The sequence below is a fragment of the Somniosus microcephalus genome, chromosome 8 (assembly GCF_052327205.1).
Source record: "Somniosus microcephalus isolate GS21.2 chromosome 8, FLI_Smic_1.0, whole genome shotgun sequence".
Classification (NCBI taxonomy): Eukaryota; Metazoa; Chordata; class Chondrichthyes; order Squaliformes; family Somniosidae; genus Somniosus; species Somniosus microcephalus.
In genome coordinates, this window is record NC_140994.1 from 174807018 (window position 1) to 174820609 (window position 13592).

Consider the following 13592-nt stretch of genomic DNA (forward strand, 5'->3'; position numbering starts at 1 on the left):
CTGTTCTGGCAATCCGTTCCTTGCGAATATTGTTCTTAACACCGCAATTGTCTTTTCTGAAGTAATGGTATTCATCTTGATCACTTCTGGCCATTTGGAATGTGCGTCCACCGCAATTAGGAACATGGAGTCCATGAATGGACCAGCAAAGTCAATATGTACGCGTTGCCATGGGGCTGAAGGCCATTCCCATGGGTGTAGCAGTGCGATCGGAGGTGCATTTTGCACTTTTTGGCACCCAGCGCAGCTTTTCATCAACTCCTCTATCTGTTGGTCAATACCCGGCCACCATACATAAGCCCTAGCAAGACTTTTCATCTTAACTCCCCCCAGATGACCTTCATGCAGTTCCTTTAGAACTCTTTCCCTTAACTTGGGAGGAATAATCACTCTTGTCCCGTACTTCAAAGTACCATGGCAGACGGACAGCTGGTCTCGCCTTGCCGAGAATGCTGGTAACAGAGGATCACCATGTGTTGGCCATCCCTTCACTGTCACCTCATAGACTCGGGACAGTGTTGGGTCGTTCCTGGTTTCTCTTTCAATACTTGCATTGGTGACTGGTAAACACTCGATGATGGTAGAATGAAATAACTCAACAGGGTCAACTTTCGTCGTCTCTTCTTCTTCAGGTAGTGGCAGGCGCGACAGCCCATCAGCATTGCCATGCTGCTTTGTACCTTTGAATTCTATTTGATATTGATGTGCCCCTAGGAAAAGGGACCATCTCTGCAGTCTCTGTGCTGTCATCACCGAAACACCCTTCTTAGGGTTAAAAATGGATACCAACGTCTGATGGTCTGTCAGAAGTGTGAATTTTTGGCCCTGCAGGTAATGATTAAACTTCTTCACTCCCCATACAAGGCTGAGAGCCTCCCTATCGATCTGCGCATAGTTGCGCTCAGCGGAGGTCAATGATCTGGATGCAAACGCGACTGGCCTTTCCGTGCCATTTGGCAACTTGTGTGAGAGTACTGCCCCAATACCATATGGAGAAGCATCACAAGCCAACCGAATAGGCAGTGTCGGGTTGAAGTGAGCCAACACTTCCTCTGAGGTGATCAATTCTTTGCTTTTGCGAAATGCCTTCTTACAGTTTTCGCTCCATTCCCATGGTACCCCCTTCTGTAAAAGAGCGGTCAGCGGGTGCAGTACCGTGGATAGATTTGGTAGAAACTTATGGTAATAGTTAATCAATCCTAGAAACGACCTCAACTGAGAGACATTATCCGGAGCGGGAGCCTTTACAACTGCCTCTATCTTGTCAGGAGACTTATGAAGCCCCTCCCGGTCAATGACATGACCACAGTACGAGATCCGCTTCTGAAAGAACTCACATTTCTGCCGATTAACTCGAAGTCCATACTCTTTCAGTCTGTTGAGCACCAGTTCCAAGTTTGCGAGGTGTTCTTCATCACCATCTCCTGTAATCAGAATATCGTCCAGGTAACATTGTGTGCCTGGAATTCCCTGTAATACCTGCTCCATGGCCCTCTGCCAAATTGCTGGAGCCGATGCCACTCCAAAAACCAGCCTATTATACCGGTACAAACCTCTATGCGTGTTGATCGTGAGGTACTGGCGTGACTCTTCTTCAAACTCCATCTGCAAGTATGCCTGCGCCAGGTCTATCTTGGTGAAGTGTTTCCCGCCAGACAACGAAGCAAAAATATCCTCAATCTGCGGAAGCGGATACTGCACCGTGTGAAGCACCGGATTAACGGTGATCTTGAAGTCTCCACAGATGCGAACTTTCCCTGGTTCTCCTGGCTTGTTGCTCGAAGGACGTTTCATAACGGGAACAATGGGCGTAGCCCACTCACTCCAATCTACCTTAGACAGTACACCTGAACGTTCTAGCGCTTCCAGTTCCGCTTCTACAGCAGGTCGTATTGCATAGGGTACCGGTCTGGCTTTGAAAAATTTTGGGTGTGCATGTTCATCAATCTTGATGTTTGCCGTAATTCCTCTCAGTGTTCCCAGTCCCTGCTGGAACACCTCTTTAGCATCATCCAATATTCTGGACAATTGTTTAGGTTTGACATCTGTTTCCCCGGAATCTACCGTTAGTGCCTTTAAGGAGTGCCAGTCCATATTCATTTTCCTAATCCACTCCCATCCCAGTAGTGGTGGACCTCCTTCAGGTAGCACATATAAGTCCATTACTTGGCTTTCTTTGCCCTTGTGGACCACTTTTACCTCTATCTTTCCGATGGGGTACACTCTTTGCCCCGTGTATATTTTCAATATAATCTCCGTATCCCGTAGGGGAATATGTTGGAATAACCTTTTGTAATCTTTCTTATTCATGACCGTCAATGCCGATCCAGTGTCCAATTCCATCTTTACTTGGACTCCTGCTATCTGAAGAGTGACCCAAATTGTCTGGAGATCTGCATCCTTACCAACGTTGTGTACTCTTAAGCTACCCAGTTCATTACTGCTGGCGTCTGAATCTGACTTCTGTTCGTTCGAACTGTTCTTTGTCGCCTTGTGTACCTTTATGTATTTTCCTTGCGGTGACTTTTTGTTGCTGGTCTTCTTTCCTGACCGGCATACTTTAGCTATGTGGCCAAGCCTGCCACACGTTCTGCATTCTTGGTTTTTAAACCAACACTGGTTCTGATCGTGCGTTGTCTTTCCACAACGATAACATTTTACAGTACTCAAAACCAATTGATTTGTACTGAGTTCCGGTGACCGTAGCTGCATTACTGCCGTGCCTCTCGCTGCGGCTTCATGTGATGCTGCCATAGTGACCGCTTTCTCAAGCGTCAGCTCATTCTCCTCGAGCAGTCGCTTTTGTGTATCTTCTTTTAATAATCCACACACAAATTTATCTCTTAGCGCATCTGTTAGTCCCGTTCCAAACTGACAGTACTTTGCTAGCTTACGCAATTCCATTAAATATTCAGCATTGCTTTCATCTTTCAGCTGCTTTCTGCTGTAAAATTTAAATCGTTCCGCTAGCATCAGCGGCGTGGGGTTTAGATGATTTCTCAGGACAGTAACAATCTCCTCGAACGTCTTCTCCGCCGGTTCATCTGGTGATAAAAGGTGTTTCAATTGCCCGTATGTCTTCGCACCCATTAAGTTTAATAAAGTTAGTGCTTTCTCATCATCTGGGATTTTATTTGCTTTACAATAATTTTGTATGCGTTCTACATACATGGCCCAATCTTCGATGTCGCTATCAAAGGTATTAATGTTCCCATGTTTAGGCATCGTTGCAATTTTTTTTAGTGATTTCCCTTTTTCCAAGATGGCGGCTTCCCACTCTTGTCTTCGTCCTCCGCCTACAAAATGGCGGTTTCCCGCGCTTGGCGGTCTTTCCCGCGCTCGCCTTCTTCACCCGCTGGCTGCAATGGCGTTTGGCGTGCCGCTGCTGCTCCCCTTTCCCAGCGGTTAGTAACTCCCCCGACGCTGTCTCCGCTTCACCGCGGCTCCCTCGGGCATTCGCGCTTCCCCGATGTCGCGCCTCGCAGCCCTTCTTGCAGCCCGGTTATTAGCACCAGCTGCGTTCGCCTTCACCGCGGCTCTCGCGCCTTCAGTCGCCCCAGACGCTGCGCCTTTTTGGCCCGAATGCGGCCCGGCCCTTATCACCACCCGCGATCGATGTCCCCGCGCTGCGCCTTTTGGCCCGAATGCGGCCCGGCCCTTATCTCCGGTCGCGATCGATCTCACCGCCCTTATTCCTCCGCCTTCCCTCCCCGTCTGTACAGCCAACGCGGCCGACTTTCTGCTCGCTTCGCTGACCGGCTTACCCACCACCGAGGTAGAAGGAAGATAGCTGACTGCCGCTGATGGAGGCTTCGAGTTCAGGATATCTTCTGCACTCCGGGTTCTCGATGCCTGCCGCGCGACGTGTCTTCCAGCAGGGTGATGAGGGTGGATGCCTCTCTTCGACGCCCGTTCTGTGGATGAAGCCGCCGTGGATATAAATTGCCGCAGGGTAAGAATCGGACTCATCGCCACTGTTAAGTCTGTGTGTTCTAGTTGTATTTAAGATTAATTACTGACACAGACTACAAGAATAACGTTTCAACAGGTCTTTACTAGTTGGAGGTCAGGGCTATACTAACAGCAATATCACTACACAGTACTTATATACCGGTGGTCACCACCGGTATTACGTATACAGCAGCCAGAGAAAGTAGTACATCTCTTAAGGTGGAACAGGCTTAAGTTCTCTTAAGGTGGAACAGGCTACATACACCACAACTACCCTTGGGCTTCATCATACACACGGTTCCCTTGCCTTGCTTCCCTGGTATAACTACCCCCTCCTTCTCCTTTCCCATGCATACTGCCCCCCAAAGACAGTGAATCCGGAAATCCACCAATATCTTGTGGGCCAGTATGAAGTCTGCCCCCAAAATGCCTATTCCCTCCTGCTCCCACCACATCAGGACACATTTCCACTCCGTATGGCGTGTACCCAGATCGATGGCTAGCCGGATGGAGAAAGACCCTGCCTGTTCGTTGCTGGTGAACCCTACTAAGTTATATGGGACCCCGCTCGATAGAGGTGATGTGGTCGGGTTATCCGCATAAACAATAGTGCTTGAAGCTCCAGTGTCCAGCAGATAGGTCCCTTACACCTTCTCCACCCCCATTTTCACAAACAGTCTCTTCCAAGCATCATAATTTAGTGGGCACAGGTAAACGGGCTGAAAGCCCCTAGTCATGGGTCGGGATTGTTCGGGGCGGATGGGAGTACGCTGGCCACTGCCGCGTCCACCCTACCCTGCCCTGCCGGAAAGACTGCGCGGAGAGCAGCCGCTAATACCGCGAACGGATCAGTGCTGCTTCCTGCCACAGCTGTGGCTTTCTGCACTGGCGCTGGAGGATCCCCTTTCCTACTCCTTTTGTCAGAGACTGGGCAGCCTTTCCTCCAGTGCCCTTTACTCCCACACCTATAACAACCTTGCTTCTTCTCTGAGCTGCCCCCTTCCTGGCGCCACTCTCTTCTAACGTTGCCTCCACTAGGCTTTAACTCATATACTCTGCCCTTTGGTTTGTCATCCTCACCCCTACTTTTCTTAAAAGAGAGAGTTAACTGCTGGACCACACTCTCTTCTGTGGCCTGGGGATCCCTGGAATCGAACCACCCCTCTGCTATGGCCTTGATCATGGGCAGGCTGTTCACCACCAGGGTCCTCAGCCAATGAGCCCTAGGCTCCCCCTGCAGCTTCGACCAAACGGGCACCCCCGCACAGGCAGTCTGGTAGACAGGCCAAAGTCTGTCCGCGAAAGCCTGCGGTGCCTCCCCAGCTGACTGCAGTGTCCTTTCCACTCGGGAGAAGGGACTTCCATCATTGAGGCCCATAGCCTCTAGGATGTCATCCTTTATCCCCTCTAACATACCCTGCCCCTTCTTGCTACCCACTGAGAGCGACTGGTACAACCTACTATCCAGGGAAAATAAAAGTAATTTGGCTGTCTCAGCTTCATTACAATTATTGATTCCCCCCCCACCTGCTCCACATCTGTAAAATTGTACAGATGGGTCCCCTGTGCTGGTCAGTTTGGTCAGGTTAGAGACCATTGCCTGTAGCTGGGGGGTCGTATATGGGACCACCAAGTCACTCTGCAGTGCTCCTTGCTCTTGACCGTTTATGGGCGCACCGTATTTCTGCTGCCGGACAGGGCACATGAGTCCTGGTCCCGGCACTTCTGGCGGTGGTCGAGTTTCCTCCTCTGCCTTATCACCCTCCTGCTCTTCCTCATCTACTCAGGCCATTCCCGGAGCTACCAAGCAGACCATCCCTTTGGCCTTAGATAGAACATCGGTCAAATTCCGGATCTGCTTCTGGCAAGGACCATGATTACCCATATCAAACCCTCCAGTGCTGGCAATTCTGTATGCCACCTGAATATCCTTCAACTGCTCTCCCAGCAACTTTACCTCACTCGACAAGCGAGCGTTCTCCTCCCTAACCACCCTCTCGGTACCCTTTGCCTCAGTTACATGGCATTGCAAGAACTCCTTATGGTTACGGAAGGTTTCCTCCTGGCTTAATCTTCCCTGCTTCTCATCCCTTAGATCCGTGCATAACCTGCTTCCTACTACAGCCCTTGCATCTGACTGTGCCTCGGACTCCCTGGGCTCTGCCTCTAACTTCGCAGCTGCTTATCTAGCAGTTGCACTTGTCTTTGTACACAACGAGCCATATCGCCTTTTCAATGCTGCGCCTATGCTCCTTGTCCTCCGTCCATTCTGTCACTGCGTCCACCAGATGCTCAGCATGCAACAAGCCTAGCACCCACTTAGTGACGTTAACCTTCTTAAACAAATATGAAGAAATCCTTTCCTCCATTTGGGACCTTTCACCAGAAGCGCTGACCATGACTGATTTACATGCCTTTATCCCAGGCCCTGCCACTGGTCGCCAAGAGATGTAAGCGGTTTTTGATCCTAGCCCAATTGCTAGACGGACGGTTCGAATCGCCCCCGCCTTATGAAAGTTCTATACCCGGGAATTATTATTCAGAGTGTAAATGAAATAAGTCACGGACAGGAATGCTTCGGTGAAAAATCAAACTTATATTTATTTGGTCTAACATACACTGGCTAAAACATGCACTACTAAACGAAATCACTATCCCTGTGGAGAATAAAATCCAGATTACAATCAACATACATACAGTACAAAACTGGGGACTATAACATTGTTGCTATGGTGGACTTTAATTCCACCCCTACCAACGAATTACCCAGTCGCATAAACCCCTTCGCCTAGCTGAACCAAATGAAGCTCCCACCCTCGGAATAGCCCAAAACTTCACTTCTGAGAGACTATGCTTACCCCCACACGCGGTCGGTTTTTATCGCTCCGCTTGGCGGCTTCTCTGGTACTTCTTGTTAGTTCGATCTTGTTGGAGCAGGGAGCGAGAGAGAGAGAGAGAATGGTGGAAAAAAATCTATTTCTATAGTGGTCTGGCTGCCCCTATCTTTTCCCGCCAATCTTTAAAATCCTATTGTTTCGAAGCACTCCGGTGCTTAATCAGTGATGAGTCATCCCCGGACCCATGAGTATTGGATTAATGGCCCTAAGTCTGGGACATATCTTTCAGTCTTTGTGTTTGGAAAAAAAACTGGCTCCCTTTCGGCTGGCTGAGACCAGTGGATTCATTGTTCTGCTTCTCTTCTGAGATGGAAGTGAGAAGTGCTTTTGCATATTAGAGTGGCCTTTTAATCAAGTTCAATGGCCCCCTTCCTTTTTCCAGGACTGTTGGGCGAACCCATACATTCTGGATGACTGACAGTTCTTTTGTCACAGCCAACTGCCATGCGTTCTCTGGAGTTTTTAACAAACCAGTCTTTCACATATCTGCAAAGTGCAATCCCATAACAGGGAAAATACCCTCAGAAAAATCCCATAAAGTCCACAAAATATTCCCGATTGAGTCCATTCTTCAGAGACTTTGCGATCTCTTCAGGCTGGATTACAAAGGAGAGGAAGTTATACTTCAGTTGTATGGAGTTTTGGTCGGACCTGCGTTCAGTTTTGGACACCGCGCCTCATGAAGGATATATTGGCCCCCCGATGGGGTGCAGCGCAGATTCATTAAATTATGAGGGCAGGTTGCATAAACTTGGCTTGTATTTCCTTGAGTTTCAAGTTTGAGGGATGATCTGATCAAGGTGTTTAAAATAGTGGAGATTCGATATGGTAGATAGAGAGAAACTATTTCCTCTGGTGGGGTAGTCCAGAACAAGAGGACATAATCTTAAAATTAGAGCCAGCCCATCCAGGAGTGAAATTAGGGAGCACTTTTTCACCCAAAGGGTAGTGGAAACCTGGAACTCTCTCCCACTAAGTGCTGTACATGCTGAGGGTCAATTGGTGCTTTCAGGACTGAGATTGATAAATTGTTATTATGTAAGGGTTTCAAGGGATATGGAGCTAAGGCAGGTAAATGGAGTTGAGGTACAGATCAGCCCTGATGTAATAGAATGGCAGAACAGGGTCGAGGGGCTGAATGGCCTACTCCTGTTACTATGTATGCAAGTCCCTAAACTTGCAACTTGTGTATATCCACCTGTGTACAGATCCCATGGGAAAGGTGTGCAGATCCCAGGAGAGGTCAAAGTGGGGGGGGTTTCATCTCCAGGTGGTAAATGGACAGGCAATGGGCAAGCTGTGTGGAGTCAGCTTGAGACCCACGTGATTTTCAACACTGCCCCTGGTCACCATGCAGTCAGCAAACTGCCAGCATAAAATGCTCTCGCTATAGACAGCTCACAGATCTGGGGGCAGGAAATCAGGCTGTCAGTCAACGGCCTGCAGCAACAGTTTACTGGGGAGGTGTGATTTACATCGAGAAGTGAAAGAAGGAATTCTGTGGAGCAGGATACTACAGGAGACAGAACCTACAGCAACAACCAGAAAAGATTCCAAATCCAAAAGCAGCTGAGGATCCCTTTTAACATCGCTGGAAATGGTTGCCTTGTGACTTGTACCACCCATGGTTGGTTGGTGTGGGGGGCAGACAGGAACTGGTGGCAGTCAGACGGGCAGAGATGAATATGCATTGTGGGTCACTTGACCCTTGTTTGTATGTCAGTTAAACTAGCATTAAGCCAGCGGTATGCCAGTAGCCCCAGCGGTACGTCAACGTTAATTCTGTAGGATTAGCGGTAAGTCAGTAAGACTAGTGGTAAATCAACATTAAGTCAGCATGGCTAGCGATACATCAACACTGTGTCAGTCAGACTGGCAGTTTGAAGGATGAGTGCTAAGTCAGTATAACTAGCAGGTGGTCAGTGCTACGTCAGTAGGTATAATGTATTATCACATGGTTTGTTATGAGCATGCTCAGTTCGCTCACCATGTCTCTGCCCTTCAGTTGTTTGAACCAAGTATATTACATTTTGGCGACAAGGATGGGATCCCAGAGTTTGTGTGTGGACTGGTGAATGAGTACACACAGTGCAAGTTACTATACACTCCGAACCTAACGTTTGACATAGCATGCAAAATCACTCTATCTATGGAGATGGCGTCTAAGAATGCTAGGTAGCTCCGTCCAACTCAAGTGACGAGTGCAGCTGAGGACTACAGTCACAAAGCCATCGCCAAACATAAAGCTGTGAGACTGGGTCAAAAGCCTGTCGGTGAGAGCAGTTCAGTGAATTGTTATCGCTGCAATGGAAATCACTCACCACAGTCCTTCCAATACTGAAATGCGAAGTGTTTTCACTGCCAGAAGGAAGGCCGTATTTCATCAGCTTACAGAGCTAGATCGAAAGCAGGAAGTAACAACCATCATAGTGGCAATGCAAAACAGTGACAACTAAAGGGAGGAGTCATCAAGATTGAAGTGAACACACCTGATGTTGAAGAAATAAGCATCTACAGTATCTATGCCACTAATGGCAACGCTAGCAGTTGTGAGAAAGACTTCCATACAAAACTTTTGATCAACGAGCAATATATTGATATACTAGCTGGGGGAGCCCGGCTTTGCCAGGGCTGTTTTGGGGTGGGGGAGCCCGGCTTTGCCAGGGCTGTTTTGGGGCGGGCGGTTTAAATCGAGTGCCAGGCTTTGGGGCCCTGTCTGTGTCCCTTTGTGAATCTGGTGCTGGGCAACATTTTAAATCGAGTCCCAGGCTTTAGGGCCCTGTCTGTGTCCCTTTGTGAATGTGCTGCCGGGCAACATTTCTACCTTTTAATAACTTGAAAGATGAAAATGAAAGTACTTATAAAGCGTTTTTGGTAAATCTTATGTTATTTTTAAAAGAGAAACTAACTTTTTCAAAGCTGGATAAGGAGAGTAGTTTGAGCTGCAATCAGTGAAAGAATGGCTGGCAGATCCCTGAGATGAAAACGATTGGTCCCGCCCACACACACACTTAATACCTTGAAAGATGAAAGTGAAAGTACTTATAAAACGTTTTTGGTAAATCTTATGTTATTTTTAAAAGAGATACTAACTTTCAAAGTAGTTTGAGCTGGAAGCTGAAGTCATGGCAGCACTGAAACAATGGCTGCCAGATCTCCGAGATGAAAATGATTAGTCCCGCCCACACACACACACACCGATTGGCCAACCATCAGGGGACCGTACTGTAGGATTGGTCAATCGTGACGGCACAGGATTGGTGGAACCTTGACGTCAGTCAATCAATGCTAAGTAGCAGATAATGAGTTTAATTTTGAAGGTTTTTTGCATAAGGCGTGAACAATTTTAGTGCGACCGAAAAGTAAATACGCTTATGACCGTCCCGGAAGCGTAAGATTTCTTCGGAGGTAACGAGCACGTAGGTAGGCTCTATAACTTTCGAGCGCATAGCCGGACAGACGCACACGTGAGGACAGACAGAAGGACAGACAGACAGACAGACAGAACAATCCATTTATATATATAGATGTATCGACACAGTGGCGGACTGCTCTATCATGAGTAAGGACACATATGAGAGTAAGTTTAATCAAGTACCACTTACAAAGAGTACCGTAGAGTTAAAAACCTACTCCGGCGAAGTCCTAGAGACATATGGATAAATGGCATGCAAAGTTCAACACAATGATAAAAAAAATTGGCCCTTAGTGCTAGGGGTGATTAAATACATGGGGTTACGGGGATAGGGCTTGGGTGGGATGGCTGTCGGTGTAGGGACCGGGTGCTAGGGTTTGGATGATCAGCCATGATCTCGTTGAATGGCGGAGCAGGCTCAAAGGGCCGAATGGCCTACTCCTGCTCCTATCTTCTATGTTTCTATGTAACAGACCAACCCTCATGGGCAAAGACTGGTTGAGAAAGTTAAAACTAGACTTGGAGCAACGATATCAGTGTAGATGCTTTAAAGAAGTGACTTGACACAATGCTGAACAAGTACAAAAGCACGTTCACAGAGAGTTATGAGGGCATCACTGGATATGACACGTATATCCACATCAAGGCCAATGCGAAGTCTGTCTATTGTAAGGCACGGCCGGTCCCCTATGCGTTAAAAAGTCATGTGGAGGAAGAGCTACCGAAGTTCAGAGAGAACGGAGTGCTAGTAAAAACTGAAAAAAGTGAATGGCTACCCTGATTGTGGTAGTGCCCAAAGCAGACAAAAGTGTACGCTTGTGCAGTGACTACAAAGTTACTATCAAACAAGCAGTTGACGATGAGCACTACCCGTTACCTACATTGCAAGATTTGTATGCAGCACTCTCAGGGTCAAGGATTTTCTCCAAGCTTGACCTGTCGTGTGCTAATGCTCAGCTGAATGTTGACAAAGAGAGTCAACAGTATCTCATCATCAACAGACACAAGGGACTGTACTCATACACCAAGCTGCTGCATGGTGTAAAGTTCTCCCCCAAAATCTTCCAGGCTACTGCAGTGGGGAAAGAGTTAAACTGACATCGCTGGCAGTTTCACTGAATGGTGTAATAAAGACAATAATCTAATAGGCCTTTGCAGTAGTAAGCTTTTTCTAAGTTGCTGAATTGGCAGTTGAGATAACCTAAGAATGACATGTCGATTTTGAATGACTGATGACTGCAAACTGTATAACGTGGAACCATAAGAGGCCTAGAGCATGTAAGTTCTGTTCTGACAGGAAAGTAAAACAATGAGTTGGAAGTAAAGAGGCCTAGAGAGGCAGGAAAGGAGGACAATGAGTCAGAAGTACAATGTTGGTAAGACCCCATTTGGCATAAACAAAGGTCATAGGCGCAACAACAGCTTGTGGGATAAAGGACATATATTTTTCCGATAATAAAGGCGGTACTTTAATGTAACGTGGCCTAGACAACCAATCAGTGAAGATGCATGTGGGCCAAGGTCCAATCAGGTGGCAGGAATGCATTTTGCATGAGCTGGACATATGTATTGTAATGTATAAAAATGTAGTGTTTGCTGTGACAATATGGAGAAGTCTGGCTAAGACAGAGCAGATTGTCTCCCCAATGGTGTAATGAAGATGACTTGATTATTGATCTAAAAACTTGTGTCGAGTGTTGGTTTAAAATACTGTAAGGGGTGGCGGGTGTGGCGCATGTGCCCAGTCAGTTATGCCCCTGACTGTCTGTGAGTGGTTCAAATCGCTCCCACACACCTGGGTTCTAGACACCGGACTTAGGTACAGGCGGCGATACAGAAAACTCGAGTAGACACGTGGTTTGGATGTAAGAAAACCAAGATTTTATTAAAACAGAAATAAAACACAGTCTTATGAGAAGTCATTAGTATAAAATACAGGCAAATACAAAATAACTATACTTATTCAGGGAATGGGGAACTGTGATGAAATAACTCTGTGTTCTGGTATTTGTATTGTTGTTTTTGTTGTTGTTGTACTTGTTAATGTGTGGAATGTTCCACCGGTGTAACCACTAATGCTCCTCCCTAGCCCCGCCCTTCTTCTGGAATGTTCTACCAAGGGCTGGGTCGGTGATGACTGTGTTAACTTGATGCCATGTTCTTACTTAATAAAAGCTTTTAGTTTTAAGCTTTAACCTCATGGATTCAGGCAGTTATTTGGCACATCAATTTTATGAAGTAACAATTTTTGGAAGATGGATCGATTTTTGAAACCAGAGCGTCTGGATATCGATCCCCATTCGGCAGATGCGTCGAAGAAATTTATGCATTGGCTTCGATGTTTTGAACACTTCATCGCATCGGTCGAATCGACGGTTAACAAGTTGGGTCTTCTAACCAACAAGTTGGGTCTTCTAACCGACTTGGTAAGTCATCAAACTTACTCGATAATTGAAAATATTACTACATATGAAGAGGCCCTCGCAGCCCTTAAGGCCCAGTACCTTAAGTCGGTTAACGAAGTATACGCCAGGTATCTTTTGTCTACTCGCAGGCAATTACCCGAGGAATCTCTGGACAATTTCCTGCAGGACCTTAAGGCTTTGGCTGAGGATTGCAACTACAAGGCTGTCTCTGCTATAGTGTATCAGGAAGAAGCCATCCGCGATTCTTTCATATCTGGCCTCCGATCTAATTATATTAGACAGAGACTCCTCGAGAACGACTCATTAGTTTTAAAAACGGTCGTCGCTACTGCTCGATCGTTAGATGTAGCCCAGAAGAATTTAGAAGTGTATGCATCAGCCCATGCGTCTCTCTCAGCCTTGTGTGTTCCGAGTATGGAGGCATCCATAACACCAATGGAGCCTCCACTTAATCCTATTGTTGCAGCCGTACCCCATGGGTCTAAGTGTTACTTTTGTGGCCAATCTAAACACCCCAGGCAAAGATGCCCAGCCAGAGAGGCTACCTGTTTTAAATGTAAGAAACGGGGACATTTTAGTAAAGTGTGTAAGGGTAATCCTGTACCCGATGTCTTCTCTGCTGCCGCCCATCATTTTACTCTAGCCTCGGCTACGGTTGATCAGGTCATACCATGTTCCTTGTCGAAATCTATGATGGACATCAAGATTAATGGTCGTCCTACTGGGTGTTTGATAGACTGTGGCAGTACTGAAAGTTTTATACACCCCAACCTTGTTAACTCCTGTTCATTGAAGGTGTATCCTACTCGAAGTGAAATTGTGATGGCGTCCAAGTCCCTTACTTCGGAGGTAACTGGATATTGTAAAGTCACATTGACCGTTAAAGATACGGAGTATAAGGAC